Below are 23,064 nucleotides of genomic sequence, written 5' to 3' on the forward strand. Positions count from 1 at the left end.
AAGCAGAGAGTCCATCATCCGTTCGAACGTGGCGGGGGCATTGCATAAACCAAAAGGCATAACCTTAAATTGGTAGAGGCCATCTGGAGTGACGAAAGCGGTCTTTTCTTGGTCTTGCTCATCGACGGAAATCTGCCAATAACCAGATCGAAGGTCAATGGACGAAAAGTATTGGGCACCGTGAAGACAATCAAGAGCGTCGTCAATTCGTGGTAACGGGTAAACGTCCTTTCTAGTGATTCGGTTTAGGTGGCGGTAATCAACACAGAAACGCCACGTGCCATCTTTCTTTTTGACGAGCACCACCGGCGACGCCCAAGGGCTCGACGAGGGCTCAACAATGCCTTTGGCGAGCATCTTGTTGACTTCCTGCTGAATAACTTGCCGCTCTGCCGTGGACACGCGATACGGTCGGCGATGAATGGGAACAGCATCACCAGTGTTTATGCGATGCTTAACAAGGGACGTCTGACCAAGTGGGCGATTGTCAGTATCAAATATGTCGCGATAGGAGAGCAAAAGGCGATACAGGGCGGCTGCTTGGCCAGGGGCGAGGTCCGGAGCGACCATGGGACGTAATGGGCCATCGAGGTTCAAGGCATCCTGCGGGTAATCAGGAGGATCTGGAGACGCGTCGGCTGCAAAAGCAGTGACGTGGTCGTCTGTCACTGACCGGAGCGTGGCCACCGCTATGCCTTCAGGTAACACTTGCTTCGTCAAGCCAAAATTGACAACGGGGAGACACATTCGATTAGCGGCAAGGGTAACGACGGAGTGTGGCACAGAGATGTCGCGCGCCAGGAGGACATCACGAATAGGGGCGACGACATAGTCGCCATCAGGCACGGTGGCCGTTGAGGCCAATTCGACGAAGGTTAGGGCTTTTGGAGGTAACCGAACAAACGCTGTAGTGCATAGGGTGTGCGGTTGTTCGGGGCGAACGACGGAAACAAGAGGAAGCTCGAGGCACAGCGTACCGGTGGAACAATCGATGAGGGCAGAATGCGTCGTCAGAAAGTCGAGCCCGAAGATTAGGTCATGAGGGCAACTGGTCAGCACGGAGAACAGGACGGGAACTTGGCAGCCAGCAATTCCTACGCGAGCAGTGCACATACCACAGACGGCAACAGTGGCGCCATTGGCGACGCGTACGGCTCGAGTGACGGCAGGCGTAAGAACTTTTTTGAGGCGACGACATAGGTTAGCGCTCATTATAGACACTTGGGCTCCAGTATCAATCAATGTCGTCAACGGGACACCATCTACATCTACTTCAATTAGGTTCGTGTTCGTGAGGAGCGTCAACGGAGGATTTGGACAGGACGAACGTGATGCAGCACTACCTCCAAGAGCTGCATGGCCTAGTTTTCCGTCCGGGAGGGCCCATAATGGGTCGGCGAGGAATAGCGGCGCGGCTGGGGCGACGGGGACCGACGGCACTGAGGTGACGGCGAGCGACTGGGACGACTGTCATCGACGGATACGTGAGAGCTCGAAGGCATACGGCGAGGCGAGTAGCGGCGAGGGTCGGCATATGGGCGAGGAGACGGCGAAAAGTAGCTCGAATATGGCGATGACCAGGAGGTGCGGCAGTGGCGAGCGACGTGGCCAATGCGGTGGCAACAAAAGCAAATGGGCTTGTCGTCCTGAGTTCTCCATTCTGTAGGGTTGCGGTATCTGGAATACAGATCGCTGCGAGGCGCAGCTGTCGGAACCAGTCGGGCGTCAGGTTGGGAGATGGAGCAGGCAGCAGGAAAACCGAGGTTGGCAAACTCTTGCCGCACAACCTCCTGAATGAGGGAGATCGCTGGGGCTGGTTGGTCAATGGTGGGGTCTAGTGGGCGCAATTGGAACGTGGCAGGACTGGCAGCCTCGATCTCACGGCGAACAATACGCGTGACAGTCTCGTTGGAGGGGGGCGAAGCGGTAAGGGCGACGCAGGACGACGTCGCAGCTGTGTTAGGGAGCCGGGAGAATTGTGGAATGACGCGGCGGCTTTTGGCGAGCTCAAAGCGGCGGCATTCCTTGACAATGACGTCGGTGGTAGACACATTGTTGAAGATCAACAAGTTGAACGCATCGTCCGCGATCCCTTTGAGAACGTGGCCAACCTTGTCAACTTCGACCATGTTCTCGTCGACTTTCCGGCAAAGAGCTAGCACGTCTTGTATGTACGAGACATACGATTCAGTGGAAGACTGAACTCGAGTAGCAAGCTCTTTCCTTGCAGCCTGCTGCCGACCGGTCGGATTTCCAAAGAGGTCGCGGAGCTTCTTCTTGAAAGCGTCCCAGCTAGAGATCTCCTCCTCGTGTGTCCGGAACCAGACACGAGGTGTTCCGCCCAAGTAGAAGAGGACATTAGCTAGCATTATGGTAGGGTCCCAGTGGTTGTTGCGGCTAACAAGCTCATACATGCGTAGCCAGTCATCAACGTCGACATTATCTTGGCCGGAGAATATGCCAGGATCGCGGGGAGTGGCTACCGTGACGTACGTTGTGGTTGGAGTTGCAGTAGCAGCAGCAGACGAGGTGTCACCGGGAGCCATGGCGGAAAGCTGGACGGTGCGGCCGCTGCGGAGCTCCGTGGCGAGGACGGGGAACGGCACGCTCCACCAAAATGTTACGCGAACGAAGGACTAAGTACAGGAGACTATTTACAAGTATATTTACAAATGATAGCTGCAGCGCTGGCCAGATCAGCCGATAGCTCGAGAGCCCAGAGCAGTTCGTCTTCTTCGTCTAGGCGCCCGCGCGCCTCGTTCAAACAACCAAATACCACACGCGTGTAGCAATATTGCGGAACCATCGACAGACGCCAAAGAGACGAGCCGCTGCGAGAAAAGCGATGAAGTGTCTGCGCTCTTGGCGCGTTCGAGTGTCTATCCTGTCATCTGGCAGCATTGTAAACACAGTGTAAATAGTCTCTTTTGTCTGTGTCTTTCCACACATATCTCCACTGGACGTTTGTATTTGCTTGCCTAACTTTTCAGTGTATCTGTTTATAGTTGCCTTCACTTTTGTTTCTAGTTAAATTGTACGGACACTCGATGTGCGTTCGCGCCATCGCTGCCGCCGTGCTATTGCTATCGACGACGCATGCACGGCATGCGAATGGAAGGTTAAGTCTTCAGAGCATCAAGTTGCATTCAATAATTACTAGAGGGAACTATAGTGCTAGTGTCTACGGATGCTGCAATCGCAGCGGTCCAGTAAGTATACGAATGACGGGCAGTACATGGATTTGCCTAAACATTAGTAAAATTTTCGGATGGCAGGATTCGAACACAGGACCTCTAGCGCAGAAGCCCGACATTGAAACAATTACGCCATGGACGAATGCGTCGACAAGTGGCATATAGAATGCTCTTATAAATTTGTCGTGGGCAAGAGTGCGCGGTGAGACAAGTGCTTCGAGGCGACCACCTCGACAGGCTTAACCGCTGCGATTAATGGTGATTGTGCGTGTTCGCAGAGTCTTCTGCACTTGGAAAAGTATAAATTGCTCTGAAATTTATAACAATTCAAGCAGATAAAACTTAAAATAAACAAAGCCACAACGACTTCTGAATCCATGAGCACGAAGATCAGACAAGTCCATGTGCTCCCCATCATTCGCGTGGTGACTGACCGATTGCAGCGACAGAGTTCCCTCTAGTAACTGTTCTAGGAAACTAAATGCCTACCATGCACCAAAAATGGTCGCAGGTGGTCTGTAACACTATACCACCTCTGCGTATGGTTTGAACACCGTGTGAGAAGCTCAGGCGTAACATTAAACCTTACTTTTATTTGCACTGCTACCCGCCGCGGCTGCTCAGTGGCTATGGTGTTGGGCTGCTGAGCACGAGGTCGCGGGATCGAATGCCGGCCACGGCGGCCGCATTTCGATGGGGGCGAAATGAGAATACACCCGTTTACTTAGATTTAGCTGCACGTTAAAGAGCCCCAGGTGGTCCAAATTTCCGGAGTCCTCCACTACGGCGTACCTCATAATCAGATCGTGGTTTTGGCACGTAAAACCCCATAATTTAATTTTTTGTACACTCTTCACCTTCGGACGAAACTGCCATTTTGTTTGTAGTGATTCGTTTTCACCTCGAATGTTTTACTCTCATGCAATAAGCCGCCGCGCTAGATTAGTGGCTATGGCTATAGTTTACTGCTAAGCTCGCGGTCGCGGATTAGACCCTGGCCGCAGCTGCCGCATTTCGATCAATGCGAAATGCAAGAACCCTTGTGTACTTAGGTTTAGGTTCACGTTAAAGAACGTCAAGTGATCAAAACTAAACAGGAATCCCAAAACTACGATTACCCTCATACTCTAGTCTTGGTGTTTACACAATATACCGCAGTATTCAAGTTCTACGTTATAAATAAAACGTGGTTAGCTCAAATCGTTAAGTAAGAAGACCCTTGAGCCGGGTTTTACGACTCGGGGTTCAGGACCAGGAAGGAATTCTCTTCAACTGCGAAATAACCTTTGCTTCTGTTGTTGAAGTATTTATTATAGTGGTCTAAACCCGTAGCTTCGAGCAATACCTGAGTTTGAGCAACCGTTGTTTTCTTTCCGTTCTTTTTTTTTTCGCTTGCGATAAAACTCCCCGCCGCATCTTTATTTTCGCGGAACTGATTAAACAAAATGTTTCGATGCGGCATAATTTACAGCGGCCTCGTGTTAAGCGAACCGTGCTCTCCTGGGTCATTTTAAACTCGCTCAAAGAATCAGCGTAAATTTTGCCTCTCATTCACGACGCCCTTTAATTAATCCTTCTGTAGACCACCGTATTTCATTACGAGTTCCAGAAATTAATTCTCACTGAAGATATGCATAAAGTATCAATTTGGTTACATGCAGTGTTTTCCATCGCCCTTTTATTAACCTTACATTAATTTGTATTGAGCGCGTAACATTATCATGTTCCCTAATTAAATTGAAAAGAACGTGATTTGTTTTTGAGCTGCTTTCAAATTAACCTTCTGGACCGAAAGAAAAAAAGAAACGCCGATCTACTGAGTGCATGCGAACGAAACAGCCAACTTTGCTATTGTAAGTTTACCTGTCTTATTACTACAGCATATACACAGATCCTACTGCGGTCCCCTGGCCAATTTTCTCATATATTTTTCATCAAAAAAGTCCTAAATTCATTGAAATCTGTCATATATATTCTGTTTTGTTAAAACAGTGCAAGTGAAATTTTTTGCCACAACCATTGTTTGCAAATGAAGGCTAGAACTTCTTTTTTTTTAAATTACATCATCACATATAAGTTACCTTTCCCAGATCAGCATGATTTGCAAGAAGTATTAAATCAATTTATTCACTAAATAAACTAATTACATCCATTACCTTCTGAGTTGCAAACTTTCTGGCACATGCTTATACTGAAAACTTGAAGACCGTCGTCGTATAAGTCTAGTTTAGCGTTTCTATATTTCGAAATGGCAATATCAAAAGTACTCTCTTGAAATTATTCTTTAACATTACTTCATCGTGGTATCAAAATTTGTGTATGGTGTTATCCTCTTCAGGAAAAGAACAGTATGGCGATGGTGACAGAACAAAAGTATGTAAATAAAAAACACTGGGCGCACTAAGAGACAGCCCCTATGAAGCCATCATCCTCGACCGCTCACACTCACGCGACGCCTCACGCTTTCCCTCGCATCCACAGCATACGGTGCGCAGGCGTACGCTGTCTCATGGCCATCGGACTTTACACGGTGCATCACGGCGACGGCGACAATTTAACACCAGTGTCCATATAATTGCTATTGTAGTAAAATAATAAAGACGGTATGCGACAGCATAGTCTAGTAATAATAGCTTCAAGTCACCGTGTTTAGTACTGTTTACTATTTCAAGTACTCAATAAAGGAGCCTAAAATCCTGGGAGCTTGTTAATTACGGCACAGAAAATTCCCGCAGCATCATTTACCTCGACAATCTTACCGTTGCGATAAATGCTGATGAAGGGAGAATTTGGATAGCTGGATCATATAAGGACACCTTCACCAGTGCATTTTGTACTTATGTTAGTTTTTTTTTACATTTTTCGCTGTTTAGTCATTGTCGAAATAAACTCCTTCTATTACTCACTGACTCAACGAGAAAACTTGAAACTCAGCGTCGGATTCTTCTTTGCACAACACTATGGTGCAGGCTCTAGAGCACGTATATTTGAACATAACCCCATATTTGAACATAACTGCCGCAAATTAAATCCCACTTTAAGATCTTTCATTGTAAAAATGCCATTTATCAGGTATACACTGCAAAGTTATAAATAACTGAGGCAACTGGAAGGAGCTGAATATCGTCAAAATCCGATTAATAGCAGCATGTCTCAAGGATGGACGAAGACACAAAACACAATATCCACACGAAAAGACAAACTTTAATTGAAATGGAACTTAACACTATAGCTGGACAGGGAACATTGAACGCGATCTGTAAGAAAATTTTCAAATATGTGTATGAATAATCGAAGGCACAAAATAAAAATTATCTACTGCGGGCTCGCTAGAACGCCTATGATATACCTGTGCTGTAGTCTTGAAGTAAACTTTGCGCAGAAGTAGAGATCTAGAGCTGAAATTTTACCAGAGGTATAGTTGAATGTTCACACTAGCCTTTGGGAGCATGTAAAACTGCTCTTCCAAATCGAAAATACTTTACATTGCGAAATAATAACAGCAGGCTGCAATCACAGGAGGCGGTGATTCAGGCCGAGGAGGTGAGATCACGTGAGCAGCGAGAGTCGCGGTCGCAAAATAGTTTCTAGAAGTCAAGGTAGTGTCACGGTGGTGTCACGGTGATGGCACGAAGTTTTCTTTTCTTTTTTGGTGAGGTGTGACAGCGTCTCCTTTTTTTTTTTGATAAATAATCCTGCAAACTCGCATCAGCGTGTTTGTCGTGGGGTTCTACTCTAATTCAATATCTTTGGTATAAGCAACTTCAAAAGGAACGAACTCGCCATCTAGAATTTCGAGGTACGTTTCACTGGATATGAATTTTCCATTATCTCTACTTCCTACGTCGCTATAGCTGACAACATTCACCCGAATTATTCTCTTTCGGCAGCTTCCCTTCAAACATCCTTTCAAATAGACTTTGAAGCCTGAGCCCTGTGCTTGAAAGGGCAAGAGGGTACGCGACATTTCTGACAATAATTACCGCACCATATTTCGAAGCATGAGTCCATCGTCTATATAGAGATGGTTTTACCATGTGTTTGAATGAACTGAACAAACGTCCTATACGACAAGCACACCCTCTCAGGTGAAAACGACTCGCTTAAGAATGAAGAAATATTTCGCAAAACGCGTCAGTGTTCTTGAATTCTCATCCCGTTCGACGGATCTGGTTGTGTAGAGGAGTGCGTGTTATTCAGTTCTGCGGTACTGGGCTGAAAAGAAAGCTCGTAACGCATGGTGCTAAGCCGCCTATACCCCCGCAAAGGGGCAATACACTAGTATATACTACGTTATACGTTGAATGTAGTGTCTGCGATGCAAATAATTTCTAGGCAAAAGCTCTGCAGAGAACGCATTACCTGTCACTGTGCAAGCTCTCCGGTCTTTCCTACATTCTTTCTTCCTTTACTTCTTTTATGTTTGGTCTCCTCTGCTGCGTCGGCCCAGACCCGACCATTTACCAGCGCCTCTTCGGCGCCTTTAGAGAGGCATGGAGGTGCGTAAATTTTTTATGCGTCATTTTTAGACCTAATACTCGTTTCACATTTTCCTACAGTCCGCATCGCCACACGCGCAAAAGACCACAATTAAAAGAAGTGAGAAAAATGCGATACATTTCAGCTCAGCTTATATTGCGGCCCGGTGATGGTTAGCGACCTCGTTCGCTAACTACACAAAGCTTTTAGTGGGCACTGGGGCATCACTGATCGCCTCAAGAACACGATTTGGTATGGTTTAACGAGCTCCTAAACCATATTCGGTCCCAGATTTTGGTTGGCATCGGTAGTAACGTTACTCAGCAGCCAACATATGTTTAGTTAGGGCACTCTAGTGGCCGTGAAAACTTGTTATCCTAGAAATCAACACCTTGCCGCCCTTCTATCGCCGGTCATGCTATGTATGGTTCAGCTGCGTGCTCAGCCCCGGACTTAAAGAAAACATGAATTTATGACGGAGCACCGCATGAAACTCGCGTATTTCTAGATTTGTTTCCTTTTCATTGACTCTTAATGACATGTAGTACGCGTTCCCCGTGGAGTTGTTCTTACGCCATTTATTGCTCGCGCCATTGTTAGAACCCTTTAGCGTAGTTCGACTTAGCGACCTGCCAATTCAATAGGTGTCCACATGGCAGCAACGGCGCGCCTACTATACTAAAATGATATATTAGTTGTTTCTAACTGTGACGTTGAGTTATTTCTATACGTGACTTGGGTCTGCTGCAGGTATAGCATTGAGAGAATGGAGAGCAAGAATGAAGAGATCATGAAGGGGAAGGTGTGGGGAGAGGAAGGAATTAAAAGGTTGAATCAACGTTGTTGGTTTCACATAGGCTTTATCCAGCTTCTCGTTAAAAACTGCGCAATGGAATGAGGACAGATTGAATGCACAGCAACGACAGACACGAACGCTCACGTATGTCATTTATGCGCTTTCCTTCTGTCCACGTCCCTCCCTTGTAAAATCATTTTAGACCGTTTGAAGTAAATAAGGGTATAACAAATGGTGCAAAACTGACCCCTCTACACACTTTCACCATGTCAAAGATGTGCCAAAACTAAGCCTAGCAAACTCTGTTCGGCCAGCCTTGTATCGGGTGTAAATTATTTTACAGTGTATTGCGCAGTTTCTACGCGAAGCTGATAGGCACCAAATGGCCCGACAGATTGATTCCTTTCGTCCAGCTGACAGCGTTGCAATTTAAATCAAAAAGAAGTCGGAGGTATCACGTGCCAGGACCACATCGAAAAAGAAAAGAACAACATTCACGCGGTCAGGCTCCCGACGCACTTCTATAGGAATGAATTCCCGCGAAGGAGTTTCCAAATAAACACTCTGACAAAAGCTTTGCGAGGAATATTGGGATAAAGAATTTGATGACAGGAGCGTTTCCCACCTACCCTTCAAAGACCTAAGCGTTCACTCTAACGCTTCACGTGATATTTCAGAAAGAACAAGCTGTGCCACTTGTTCCCTTTATGAGATCTGCATAAGCGACCATATTTTTCCCCGCAAGAAAGTTCGATGATGTCGATGATGTTCCTTTAACAATGGCACATACTCACTACAGGGATTGGCCTCGACTCGGGTAGCGAGGGACGAGGTAATTTTTGGGAGGCCTCGCATAATTGTGCGAGGCCTAATAATTTAATCCAAAGTCGGACGATCTCGCGCGCATCGTGCTCCAACGAGGTTTTGAAACCTCCTTGCCGTGGTTTCAAGCAACTTCCTCAAGCGTGTAATGTGCGCCATGCCAACGCCACCTAGACCTTTAAGGCCTCTACACGGTTCAGTGACGTCACCGCACCACGACGGCCCTGGAGGTACGAATTCTGCGCCCACACGGCTTTCCAAAACAGTTTCTAGTGCTGATTATGCTGCTTCAAGAAATAAAAAAATGTTTTTTTTTTTCAATCGTGTTTTGCTTGTGAAGACCCCTATGCATTTATTTTGTTCTGTCCTTGTTTCCTTGGATGCAGACCCTCCAAATATATTTTACCACTAAAGTTGCTCACACTTTGCCTTGCTTTCTTTAGAAAGGTATTCCTTGGAATTTTGAGAGTGACAGCCCACAAGAAATTGTCATGAAACAAAACACCGACACCGCATGTATTTTATGCTAAATCTTCTCAGGCTGAAATATTAAAGGTGCAAACAATAAAAGATGGCCGGCCCACAATAGATGCCGCGTTTCTACCAGAAAGCGCGCCTTCGTGCATAGCGTTCACTGCCAGCGTTTCCCGGTAAACATTACGCTTACATAAGCTGCAGTTGCCGGGAAATGTGAGAAACAGTCAAGGATCTTTGAATGCTATCGCGTTCCACTCTTAAAGGCGAAGCTTAAGCGTCCTCCGAAGTATTTTTCATTTAAAATGATGAATGCAAGGCAAACAGAGACACAAAACAGAGTCCAACACAAAAAAAATGCATTATACGAAAATACAACACAAAAATTGGTTTTAAGACTCTGACAGAGAGCAATAACAAAAAAAGTGCCAAGCAAAAAGAGTAGTAAGTTCTTCAAAGTCTTAAATTTTCGTTCTTTTTGTTTGGCAGTTTTTTCAAGAACAAGTTGATCATTTTTTTTCTTTTGCAGAGGTTATTTAGAAGCGTCTTTGCTGCTGCCCTTAGGACATGGTGCATTGCCAATCATGGGGTGTGCCCATTCTCACATACATGAAAGTCAACACTGTTATTTATCACATCATGTGTGAGTGCCAAGAGAGCCTTCTTTTGGTTTGGTAGTGCATGAAATTGTGTGGCATGGTGTTCGCTCCTCAGTTTGTCAACAACTGTTTCTGGTGTAAGAATAGCATTTATTACGGCAGGCTGAGGAAACTTGAAAGCGGGGAATTAATCAAGGCCATGACCCTTGGTGGTTGATCTCAAGTTCAATGTTATCTTCTAGCATTAAATTGTTTTGGCAAGCCATGCATGAAAGTTTTTTTAATGTAGCATGGGCACAGTAGCCAGCAACGTAGGTAGTTGCTGGGAGATTCGATACCTTCTTGTCATAGTCGTCGTCCGTAACCTCAATGTCAAAGTTATCAAGCACAGCATTGTTTACTGCCACTGCAGCTGTTGCACTCCTCCATTCTGGGAGCTCCAGTATATTTTGCAGACGAAGCTTACGCTCAGACTGATATACTTGTCCTATGGAGATGTGGTATTCCGCGCCGGAGAGTGGGCGGTATTTGTCAAACCTCTCTTCCAAACAATCTGTGTGAAAGTTTCGTAAAAGCACATAGTCAAAGTGCATTTCATCTAGGCAACACCTGGTTACTTTTACTAAAGTGTCCGTCGTGAGACGGAGCTCGCTGTAAGTTTCTTGTGTAATTATGCCTGTTTCAAATTTGAGAGACTGCCACAGATCTAGCCACTCCATTATGTTCAATAGAAACTGAGCCTGCGGACTTGTTATGTGCTCGGTGGCTGCAGCTCATCACGAAGTCGAACGTCTTTGTTGCATGTCTTTACGTTTACAATGTTCCACCACTCTGTCAACAACCATGTACTTGTACTTTGCGACGGTGCGGGCTGTCGCCCGCACCGTATTTTGAAAGCGATCTCCACACGGCTCTGACCTTTGTATGCACTGTGCTTTTGCCGCTCAGTTTCCGTTGAAATAGACCGCACGAACGGCACCTGGCCGTTTTGACAGGGGTTGTCTGCGGTCCTAGAGTGTGATCTATTCATGTTTGCTTGTGCGCGCCGACACCACGCTTGTTAATTCAGTTAGTAAGCGAATGTGTTCAAGTTTATGCAGCCTGTAAAACTACTAGCCCTACTCCGTATAGCTCTGCTAATTTGCTTTCGCAACTGATGCTTCGCCTTTCGGGTGAAACTGCGACATTTTTTTTCCGGCACAAAAGCAGGCTTTGCGTCATGAAAACTTGGGCCGTTTTTTGCTGCATTGGGGCTATTGCTAGCCGCACCAACGATAACTCCACCAATCCAATCAAAATATGGCTGCAAGTGAATTTCGACCATCATAAGGGGAAAATTTTTTCATGTTCCTTCATTGTTGCGACAAGCTTGTTTGCATACGAAAGGAAAGAAGCGCCTTGCTGCTCATCTTCCAGGCTTACTTCATAGGAATTACATATGCGGCATATTGTAGACTCGTGGGTTAGTGTAATGTTTCCGGAACTGCGCAGAAACCTGTAAGCATGCGGAGAAACTGTAAATAATATACGTGAAAATACCATCAACTCTGCAGAATATCTGGATCACCTGGCATGCCTGACCCAAGAAGAGAAACTTGCTCTTTCAGAGACCTGACTGCATTGAGTTGTTCAACTTCTGACAATTCACAGTTTGACGCATCTTCAAGAAGACAAAGTACCAACTTCAGCAAATCATTAGTTTTGTCGTCATGATTAGACACAAACTTTCCATCTAATGGAAAGTTTGTGTCTACAGCATTTCGTTAACTTTTGGGGGAATTAGGTACCTATGCCGTCTATCCTTGTCAGCTGCACATATTGGTAGTGAACTTTTATGGCAGCCTAATACGTGGGTCGTCATCCAAAGCAAGACAGAGAAAGAGTATGCAGGCATGTCGAGAAATAACACTCCAAAAGTTAGAAAGCTTGATATGAGGAAGGCACTCCATTAAAGCATGGAAAGTGTCAATCTTGTTTGTTTCTTCTTCCTCGTGAGTTTGAATTGACAAGGCGATGGCTTCCCGTGACAAAGCTGCTTCAAGGTGCATCCTTTTTTCAGCAGGTGTCTCACGAGACGAAGTTGTGGCGGGCGCGGAAAGGTACACGGGACAGTTCGGGAATACACTGGGAATCGCGTCGGCGCTGAGACGAGCAGTTTTCAATTTTGCCTCGAAGACCTTGCTCGTTTTTGAGTCCACACAATTACAATAAGTCAGAATGTCTGACGCTCTGAAGTGCCGTTCGCAGAATTGTAAAGCCAAACGTGAATAAGTTCAGCATATTTAACTCTTTCCGTACCGCGCCCATTGGACATCGTTAGCTCTCTGTCGATGGTTTGAAACGCCGCTCTCGCGTCCTTCCGCGCCGCTCACAGACATACTGCGCTATCGGACGCGAACGAGAACTATGTTTCAGTTTTTTAAGCATTTCACTTTTTTCCGCAAGGCGGTGATTTTCAAACGCGCTCCGAAGTTTCGCGATCGTCACAGGAGAACGAAAAAATGGCCGCCTGCTATCGATGGTTTGAAACGCCGCTTTTGAGACCTTCCGCGCCGCTCACGGACACAATGCGCCATGGGGCGTGAAAGAGGAGAAACAATATTTTTGTTTCCTAAGTAGTTCGCTTTTTTTCACGCCAGGCAATGATTCTTACCCCCGTATTCTTAAACACGCCTTCACTCAGCGCATCTCCTCGACTCAGCCAAGTCGAGGCGACGAGCGTTCCTTCACTCAAGGCGCCGTTGCGTTTCATGAACACTACTTCACTTTTCCTCCGCCATGGAACGCCTTGAAAATGCGCCCTTGACTCGAGTGAAGTGCACCGACCGAGAAAAGCGTATGATATCGACGCTATTCTTAAATGCGCTTAGCAAAAGCGCAATTATTTAAGACACATATGTGTTTCCGTTAATTTGGCTTCGTTATAAAGTGACAACCACGGCGCAATGCACAAATTTAGCTCGGCAGCGCTGCCACTGTTACCGTTCGACTGATAGATCAAGCGGGAGCTATGTTTGAGGTCTGGCAACGATCGCACCCCAGCAGTTGAGCATGGCGCATGGCTGAGAAATAAGAAAATTTGCGCCCGCATTTGTCTGCTGCTCATTGTTTCCTTGTGCTTAATTTGCGGTTCACGTTGCAGTTGTTAATCGTGGTTATTATGGATGATATTGTCCGTGTGTGTGCTGTGATCGAGCCGGATTGACTTCGAAGGAGGCAACGCATGGAATGGCCGATGGGCAGCGTTGGTTAACTTCAAGACCATGTGCTGCTGAAAGCTTTCTGAAAGCAACAGGACAAAAAATAACGGTGAGTGAGCAGTTTATGCATGGAAGCACATTACGCTGTTGCGGTTCTCGTGAAGTTGCCGCCGCGCTATCAATAAAACGTGTCTGATGTATCCAAGCATGAGTGGCTCCAGTTGCTCATGCTGCGGGCATTAGCACCCGAAGCATACTATTCGAGGCAGCATGAGATTTCGGGAGACGTTCCTTTTTTTTCTTTTTTTGCATTGGAGTTTGTGGGAGATTGGGCGCGACAATCTCTTATCGGTTCAGTTGTTTAAACATAAATGCACAAGACACCGCTCCGCGACTGTGTCCTATGATCATTCCACTATCGCGTAAGAAATCTTTCAGTAGATAAGAAGCAGTTGTAGTATACATGGGCCAGAATGCATATGGTTGAGTGCGTAGCTTGGGCAGTTTTAAGGAAACAAACGTTTTTCAGTCCTGTACTTTATTTTAGAAGCCGTGGTGGTTAGTCGGTTTGTTCAAATTGTAGCACATATCGTCAGTGAACCAGCTCTGGTGCCTGCATTTCCAGTGCTGCTTCACTTCACATATACGCTACGCAATATTTTATTTTTCCGAAAATTCACTTCTCAGCAGTTCATTACCAGCATTAGTGTTTTTTCGTCTTACCTTTTTCAATGTGCTATGTCGTAGCATCTCCTGCACTTTCGATAAACTGTGCTTTCAAGTGCACGCAACACCCACATTTTTTTTTTTTTTTTTTAGTCGTGCTATGTCTTTTCATTTCAGTTGCTTAGCTGCCCTGAACTTAGCGTGCGAACGCTCTATGTACATACCATTTTTGGCATTCTGCTGCAGGATGTGGGCCTTGGAAAGACCAGCTGATGGAAAAAAATCAACGTCTGTGTTGCACTGTAAGACATGTGACTGACGGGAAAGCATCGATAAATACGGTGTCTGCCTGTTGGAAATGCACCATCTCGCTTCCTTGAAAGAACTTAGGTGCTGCGGAAGTACTTGATTGATCAGCCCGGTAGTTAGTCTGTACTTATTTTTCATACTTATCATTAATAATATTAATGTTACGTCTGGCCACATTAACAAAATGGTGAAATGCACGCCGTGTTATTTAAAACCGCAAACAGGAAACAGCTATGCCGTAATGAAATCAAACTCATATTTCATTCCTCTTTAACAGTCATATATAATTGTTTTGAAGAGCATAGTCATGATAATGATCTGCGAAGTCATGAGTTGCCCATAATGTGTTACGGTTGAGACGTGAGCTTTCTACTGCCCACAATTTGTAATGCAGCACTGAAGTATTTAGTGAAATGTTGAAGCTACTTTTGCATGAGCAAGTGTACATCAAGAAATATACCATAATTTTAATGGTTGATCTCAGCTTTGCTGAACTCATGGTAGTAATGCGCTCTATACTGTAGTTTTCAGCAGCCTGTTGTGGGATCCCACAAGACACGCTCTGTTCCTCGGTCAATTACTGAACTTCTGCAAACCCCATGGAAGCCAACTGTGCTCCGCATCGAATGGAACAAATTCATTGCTTCGGTCTTCATAATTAATCTTAAGCTAAAGTTAGAAACGGAGCTGAAACAGCGTATATTCTGTGAGGATTTACCACTGCATACCGTCGGGTGGCCACACCCGACGGTATGCTATGGTCTAGAACACTGCTAGTCTACTGTCTAGAACACTGATGGTGTTTTATTATAGAATAGCTTTGTCAGTAGTACTACTGATTTTGTTTGTAGGATCAGAGTCCACGCTCTTTTTGCAATCCTATCAGAACACAAGACGACGAGGATAATTTTAATTTATTGTTTCAGAAATTGACACTTGGACTGACAAGAAATAATTAAGTGATACAGACTGCTTTATTAAATATGGCTTAAGAAAAGAAACCTGGATGAAAAATACGGCCTTAAGCTGTTAGGTGCCTATGAAGGCAGATGTATGCAAAATGCCTTTAGTGGTGATGTTTTAGCTGTTACGATGTCAGAAAGAAGATAGAGGTTTTAGCCAAAATAGTGCGACAACGACAACACTACAGCAGGACACATTAACTGGAGCTCCACTCTTCTCCGCTTGCACACCAACGCAAGCGCAGCACCCTTGAAAAGGCAGTTGCTCTGCGTGGTTGCGTTGGCACCCTGGTTCCTGCATAAGAGAAGGGGTTGGTTGTAAACATAGAATGATGTTAACGCACATAAAAACTAGCTTAGATACAGTATTCGTTTTCATCAGTTTACTTTTCGAAGTAAATACATTCGTTAAAGATTTTCATTGTATTAAGGAAGCCGATTTTTTTTTTACATTGATAAGCTCGGACTGTTTTCATTCATATTTGCAAAGATAGTTTTAAGCTGGTCTGGCGTTTCCACAGCCAGACCGACATGCAGCAATCTAACACTTACATAATGCACTCACTAATAGCTGGAATGTGCGCAACAAATATATGTGACACCTACCTGCTACCACTTGCTAGCGTTTTCTGTATTAGGAGCTGGGTCAACTGCTACAGCTTTTTTTATCACAATAAAGATAATGTGATGTACAAAAACTATCCTCTCTTGTATTGTTATTCAATGTTTTGTATTGGAATAAAACATTACATTCCCTCTGTATACGTGGAGGTATAATTATAAAAACCATTTCATGATTGCTCACTTCCTCGTTGGGCTTGGATGTTCATAAGCATAAGCTAATTAAACTGAATATTTTGAAGCAAGGCTCAGGTAATTATTGCTAACGACTGTAAATAGCAGCTACTGCCACACGTCCCACGCAGAATTACAGTCTACTTTTTGTTTTCCCTAGAGCAACTAACTGCATGAAATTATAGAGAAACAGAAAAGTGAACGCACCTGGTCGTTTTTAGAGAAGCTCGCCTTGCTGTGGTGCGCTTCGCCGTCCTTGGAATAGCGTAGTAAGTGATGCACCCGAGTACAAACCACTCAGGCGGAGCGAATTTCGGCGCTCGCGCAGCCAGACCCGCATCCAGCAATCGAGCACACAGGCAACACACCCACTAACGGCAGGAATCTTCGCAGTTGTTTTCTTTTCATAGGTTCGAAGTCCACCGCAGTTATGTATCGTGCCGTGTTTCAAATGATGCTGCTTTGTATGATCACCCGCGATAAACAGGGCACTGGCGCTGGTAGTAGTTTCGCAGCACTCGCACGAAGAATACACGTATGCAGGTCATCAACTGGCTCATGCACGAAATGAGACGACAGGTGACTGCACTAAATGGCAGTCTTCTTGACAGGACGGCCGATCTGTCTCGGTGCCACAGTAAAATTACTCGGTTGCTGAAGCGCTCCAGAGGATTCACCGGTCCGTAAAACAGTACCCTTGAAGATGCGCATCATCGTTAACGAAAGAAAAGCTGCGGAGGCAACTGGCGTCCATCTGAAAAAAAAAAAACTTACAGAGGCTTAGCTCGGCTATGCCAGGATATACGTAGCGTTAGCAAAGGTTCAGCTGATTATTCTTAGCTTATTCTTAAGATTATTTTTAAGATAAGATTATTCTCATGAGTCAAGCTTCTCCGTTCTTCTGCGCTGTTGAGCAGCATTTGCGCTCTCCTTCTCCATGGCTGTACCACACTGGCAAACGCCAGTCAGAGGCGCAGCGGCTCCAGCGCAGTGTCAGACGGCGACTGCACAGCGAGCGCGCGCCGGCGCCAGTGCGTCTACGACGGCTACGACGTCACATCCTCTGGAATGCGCATACCGGCGGCGGTGAGTCGCGCGCGGCGGCGGCGGAGTGCGCGAGAGGTGCCGGCTCCGGTGGCTCCGGTGCGCAAGCCGTGTGACATCACTGATCCTTGCGCATGCGCAGCACGGCTCTTGATGTGCCGCGCGAAACGGGCTTGGCTAGGCCAGTGTAGCTAACGCTACAAAAGCCGACGAGGCGAGTGACAGACCACAACGCAGCCATGTTTGCGCACTAACTTCACTCAAGGAGCGATTCAAGGTAGCTGCGTGGCTACCTTGAGATTCTCGAGTAAAACGCTCGAGCTTTCCTTCACTCAAGGGGCGTTTCGAGTGGAGGGCGATTTGTGAAATAAAAAGCCACCCTCAAGGAGCATTTCGAGTGGAGGGTCGAGTCGAGGTGCGTTTGTGAATACGGGGGTTAAACGCGATCCGAAGTTTCGCGATCGTCAAAGCAGAACGCAAAAATATCCGGCTCCGGAAACGGCGCGCGCGCTTAGGAAGATCGCAGATATCGCGATTCCGCTGCCTCTGTGGCTGATCTTATCGATACATCGAATAGCAGCGAGTCAGAGGACGCTGTCTTTTCGATGACGGCACAAACCAGCCCGGAACATCGCCGGCCGCAGGCCGGCACGTCTAACTGTAGTGCTTGCAGTCAAATTTTTGTAGCGGAATACCTGTTCAACGAAAAATTTTGATTTCTTCGGAGATAGTGCCTAATGGACGGCGATACCTTTTGTATATCTCATAATTTTCGTAACATTTTTTTCTTAGTAGATACAAGCGTGTCTTAACGAACTTTGTTCAATTTTATCGCACAACCTTGATTTTAACAATTTATGTATTTTTTATGACATGTACGTATCTCTTTAATAAAACTTTTATGCGTGAAAAGTGCATTCATTTTGCTTTCTGTTTATGTATTACATTAATCATTGCCTGCAGTACCTTCAGAAAAAAACATCTGCCCTACCATACAAAAAACACCTATTTTCCTCATGGTAGGAAAAGAATTAGGAGGGATAATTCGACCGAGTGAAACAGTAAACCATCGAGCAGACGTAATACTTAAAACTGGCATAGTGCAATATGTCAACATCGAAACGTCGAGGAACAGATGTCACGCTTTTTCGACTTACCACTTAGCGCTTCCCGGGTGCAAATTCAGCACGTGGAATGGCTTTTAACCATCGCCTCGTTCTGTCAGCATCAGCTGGAAAAGTGAAGACGCGCACTGTCTTCTCGCCGTCGTAATTCTGCGCGGCAGCCGGGAACACAACAGTGCCCTGGTAGTTTTGGAATTAGCCCAGGAACTATCACACGCACAGATCACATTCGCAGACGTTTCCCAGGATTTCCCCTGAATGATTCACCACCGCGAACTAAACTTCACCAAATGGTCAAGAAAGAAAGGACGACGGATCAACAGCACGTAACGCACGAGTAGCACGTGTGCAAACACGACAATGGTGATGCATACAGCAATGGGCGTCTTGCGCTGGCGTTTGAGGTATAGTAGCGGCGCCTGGTGGCGGCGAAAAACGTCATCTGGGTAGTACCAGCTTGGATAGTATTGAGCCCTGGCTGTGGCGAAGCACGTTTATAGCCCGAGTTTTGCGTTGATTCGCATTTTTTTTCTGCCTTGTTTCGAGTGCGAAAAGGCTCGTCACTTCTCACAGACCATGGCGACCAGGCTGCGAGCTGGCCGCAGCCTATAGTTTTACGAAAACGGACTCTCCGTGTGCCGTGGGACGTAATGCTGGAAGCAGAAGACATCGGCGACGCCGATCCGCAGAGACCTAGCTCAGCCTCGAAAAAGCGCCACCGTCGTTACTGCTGCGTCGTGGGCTGCCATGAACAAGGCCTGAATCCCAACATCAGATTCTACCGTTTTCCTTCAAGGCCTCACGCTGCGGAGCGATCGGGCGCGCTGGATAACTGCAGTTCGTCGCGCTGGGTAAGCGAAATGGCAGACCGACATAGCAGCAGGCATGGCTGGTGATTCACGATTCGAGACCCAGCCACAGCGACAATGTGAACAATTAGACCGCTGCGAAGTGGTGAAGTGACCAGGTGTGTGCAAATGACCACAAATGGTCGGGCTGATTCGGTGACAATTCACTACCCCACTACGAGCAGCACAGGTTAGAGAGTTGAATGTGCTCATCCTTGACCTCAAGCCAGCACGTTGAGGCAGCACAGCAAGGTAGTATTGATTACAGCATATCGATGTTCGAGCGCTGTCATTAAAAGCTGCATGAAGCGAGCAGTGCACGAGCGCGCGCTGCCGCGCGATTCGCACGTACGTACGTTACTGCGAGCTTATATGCATTGCATCAGTTATTTATCAATTGCTAGACATTACATGCACGAGAAATTGAGAGGCATAATCGACTAATTAACACAGAATCACTAATTAAGATTTAAACTAATTACCTTATAGCCCATTTTGCAATTTACAAATTCATGCCGAGCAGTTCGCTGGGCGGATCCAGTTGGAACGAATTCTCAGGATGACACCAGTTTCGAGATATTCATTCCGGAACTTTGAGGAGAAATGCACTGACGTTTCACTTAATTTTGTGCTTCAATGCATAAAACGACGTTTTGTTAAGAAAGTAACTGGAACACCAATGCATTTCTCCGCAAAGTTCGGGAATAAATATCTCGAAACTGAATAAAGCTGATATATTGGCTTTATCCAGCTTCTGGCAAAAAAAAAGGGGAAAAAAACAAAAACAAACTGCAGAATGGAATGAGTACAGAATGAGGCCACATGAACAACAGGCACGAACACTCGTGTATGTCTTTTCTTTGCGTTCCTTTCGCCCACGTCCAATATTGTAAAGTGATTTACACCCATTGAAATGAATAAGGGTGAGAATAAGGGCGTAAATAAATGAGTAAAAGTCACGCTCTTACACCCTTTCATAACATCACCGATTCGCGAAAACTAAGCTTAGCACACTAGCTGTTCAGCCATCCTTGTATAGGGGTGTAAGGGTCTAGGTTACAGACCGATATACACCCTTATTCACTTTTAAGGGTCTAAATTGCTTTACAGTGTATTGCGCACTCTCTACGTCACGCTGATACGCACCAAATGGCGCGAAACAACATTTTATTTTTCATTGAGCTGACTGCGTTGAAATTTAAAAAAAAATGTCACAGTTTCGCCCTAAGGGCGAAGCAATGAATGCGATAGCAACACAGCAATGTCATACGAAGTAAGGTGAGCGGCTTTGGTAGCAACAACACGCAGAACTGTTGTCGACGCCATCGGCGTTTTTCCCGCGTTCGCTCAAAATGCGTGCGGCGTTGGTGACTGTTGCCGGAGCCTCTGATATAAATAGGCACTGCGTGCCGCAGCTAAACGTCGCCTCCCTTCCCTCCCCCTCCCCCACGACCTCTCGCTCGTTGGAAGAAGGCGCGTTTGCTCTACATACATGGTGATTGTGAAGGAGAACAGAGACGCCTACTTCTGCAGCCCTTAAGCGAGCACGGCGCAGAACGCGCGTTTGTTCTCTGCCGTGCGTTCACTCCCCGTGAAAGACGCGCCCCTCGCGCCCTTTCACTCGCACATACAGCGTTCGGCGCGCGGCGACGATTTCTTCTCCAAATGACGTCATACGGAACCTCACGGCGACGGCGACGGCGACGGCGACGGCGACAGCGACGGCGACGGCGACGGCGACGCCGACGGCAGAAATCTGCTTTTGAGTGTCCATATAATTGCTATCGCAATAAAATGGTTGTCGCAGTTTCACCTGAAAGGCGAAGCATCAATTGCGATAGCAAATTTGTAGAGAGCTATACGGAGTAATGATAGTAGCTTTATCAGCTGTACAAATTTGGACATGCAGCAGCACCGGCAACACGCAGAACTGTTGTCGACGCCGTCGGCGTTTTGCCCGCGTTCGCACAAAATGCGTGCGGCGTTGGTGACTGTTGCCGGAGCCTGTGATATAAATAGGCACTTGGTGCCGCAGCTAAACGTCGCCTCCCTTCCCTCCCCCTCCACCTCACGGCCTTTCGCGCGTCGGAAGAAGGCGCCTTTGCTCTACATATATGGTGATTGTAAAGGAGGAAAGAGACGCCTACTTCTGCACCCCTTAAGGGAGCAGGGCGCAGAACGCGCGTTTGTTCTCCATCGTGGGTTCACTCCCCGTGAAAGTGCGCGTCCCTCGGGCCCTTTCACTCGCACATACAGCGTTCGGCGGCGCGCGGCGACGATTTCATCTCCATTGACGTCATACGGAACCTCACGGCGACGGTGACAGCGACGGCAACGGCGATGACGACGGCGACGTCGACGGCAGCAATCTGCTTAGGAGTGTCCATATAATTGCTATCGCAATATAAAGAAGTCGGAGGTTTGACGTGCCAAAACCACAATGTCGAAAAATGTCGCAGTTTCACCCGAAAGGCGAAGCACCAATTGCGATAGCAAATTAGTAGAGAGCTATACGGAGTAAGTAAGGATAGTAGTTTTATCAGCTGTAGAAACTTGGACATGCAGCAGCACCAGCAACGCGCGGAACTGTTGCCGACGCCGTGGGCGTTTTAAACAAGTTCGCACCGAACGCGCGCGGCGTTTTTATATAAATGCGTATTTGGTGCCGCAGCTAAACGTCGCCTCCCCTCCCTCCCTCCCGTCCCTCCACAGCCTTTCGCGCGACGGAAAAAGTTGCGTTTGCTCTCTGTATATGGAAAGGAGAAAAGAGACGCTTAATTCCGCAGCCCTTCAGGGAGCACGGCGCAGAACGCGCGTTTGCTCTCCGACGTGCGTTCGCTCCCCGTGAAAGCGCGCGTCCCTCGCGCCCTTTCACTCGCACATACAGCGTCCGGAGCGCGGCGACGATTTCATCGCCGTTGAAGTCATACGGAACCTCACGGCGACGGCGACGCCGACGGCAGAAATCTGCTTTCGAGTGTCCATATAATTGCTATCGCAATAAAAGAAGATAACAAAATTCACGCGGTCAATCTCCTGACGTACTTCAAAAGCAATGATCTTATGCACAAAAATTTGTGAATGAACACTCTAACAAAAGTTTTTCGAAGGATATTAAGATAAAGAAGTTGATGATAGGAGCGTTTCCCACCTGCCTGTCAAAGACCAAAGCATTCACTCTAATGCTTCACGTGATATTTCAGAAAGAATAAGCTGCGCAACTTGTTCCTTTTATGAGATCGGCATGAGGCACCATACTCTTTTCCGTGAAACAGTTCATTTTTGATGATGGCACAAACCAATGAGGAGGATTGACCTCGACTCGGGTAGTGAGGAACGAGGTAATTTTTGTGAGGCCTTGCATAATTGTGCGAGGCCTAATGATTTATTCCAAAGCTAGACCCTGACCGCACCAACGTTTATAGATGCTTTTTCAGTTCCGGAACTGCACATTACCAGGCGGGCCTGATTTCTTCCTAAGCGCTGAGAAGGCGCTGCGGTCGTGGGTTGCGCGGTGTTGGCGGCAGCGTTGACGGCATGCGCCGGCCGCTGAGAAGTTTGTATGGGTGTTCTGTGGGCTGAGCTCAAAGTTGCGGCGCAGTTGCGTAACCCCTCTACACGATTTTTCTTTTCGCTTGCGTTTGTCTTCACCCCTGTGCGAAAACCTTGCCCTTTCAGTGCGTTCGGTTTGTGGGGCTATTGAACAATGCGGCAGCGGACGGAAGCATTTCGTAACTCCGTCAACACGCTGT

Source organism: Dermacentor silvarum, chromosome 10 (genome assembly GCF_013339745.2).
Source record: "Dermacentor silvarum isolate Dsil-2018 chromosome 10, BIME_Dsil_1.4, whole genome shotgun sequence".
Classification (NCBI taxonomy): Eukaryota; Metazoa; Arthropoda; class Arachnida; order Ixodida; family Ixodidae; genus Dermacentor; species Dermacentor silvarum.